The sequence below is a fragment of the Arachis hypogaea genome, chromosome 10 (genome assembly GCF_003086295.3).
Source record: "Arachis hypogaea cultivar Tifrunner chromosome 10, arahy.Tifrunner.gnm2.J5K5, whole genome shotgun sequence".
Lineage (NCBI taxonomy): Eukaryota > Viridiplantae > Streptophyta > Magnoliopsida > Fabales > Fabaceae > Arachis > Arachis hypogaea.
Window position 1 is genome coordinate 75,252,959 of NC_092045.1, and position 1,373 is coordinate 75,254,331.

The window sequence follows — 1,373 nt, forward strand, 5'->3', positions numbered from 1 at the left end:
TCTAATGTATTTATTTTTCTTTGGTTAGGAATTTAGTAAATATTCAAGAATTATATCAATAATATATATTTATATATAGACACACTCGCATATACTATTCTTATTTTATAGCAAAAACCAAAAGTAAAAAAATGTGAATGTACACTCCAATCAAATACTATGATAAAGTATTTGATATATGATACAGATAAAGAAATAAAAAAACATACTGAAAGTGCCAAAGAAAAACTCAAAAAGTGGGAGAAGAATAAATAAACAATTAATTTGAATGATGATGATAGTTTCTTAAATATAAAGGAGAGGTGGAATGATGAGCCAATTACTCTCCATTTAACTAGTTGTGCAATGGGATATAATTTTGAAATTGGGTTGTCTAACCAATCAACCATATCTCGCGGAACATCAACAAGAGGTACTAAATATAAAACAACAATGTATGATATACTAGAATCAGAAATGAAAAGAATGAGTCAGGGCATTCAAGCATTGGCTGAAATAATGAAGGATGGAAATCATTTCTATGAGAGATCGATTGATATTGCTAAAAAACAAGCTATAACAACTAAAGAACAAGTGCACGTAGATAAGGAGCAAGTTCAAATACCTAAATAACAAGTGCAAATAGCTGAAAGGAAAATTATAATTTTTTTAGCAAAGTAAGCCTCGAATTTACTCTGAGAATGACATGTGGACTAAGATAGAGAATGTAGGTGTAATGTCAAAATTGCACAAGAAGTGTTGCCACGTTTTATGCAATAAAAAAAAGTTAAGAGATAATTTTTTGGTCTTGCATCTGACATGCACTTTAGCACATTATATGAGTTGATGAAAGAAGCGGGTGCTCTTTAGGAACAATAGTCCTAGTAATGTGGCTAATATTTTGAGAGTAGCATAAATATGACTTTAGAATCGAAGAAGGTACTAGTACCTTTATATTTTGTGGTCTCAGCTATCAATTCTGGCGCTAACAGACCTTTCTCTCCGGCCTCGTACCAGCACAGCGGAATTGGCATTTCCTCCATACAGAGCCTCATACGGAACGATTCTGATGCTCAATGGAGCTATTATTATTCGCAAACTCACTAGCGCATATAGCAATCCCAGCTCACCAATTGGTCCAGAACACAACCTCAGCATATCTTCTAGGGTTTGATTGTCCTCTTAGATTGACCATCGTAGGAGGTATGCTGCACTTAGCTCAAACAGATTCCGAAAGCTTTTGAAATGCACCCCCAGAACCTTGAAGTGAACTGCGATCTCTATCAGAAATTATAGTCGTAGGCACTCCGTGAAAGCCCAAATCTCCTTATATACAGGCGTGCAACTCCTCAAGAGTGTAGTTCATCGAATGGGTAGAAAATGAGCCGACTTGG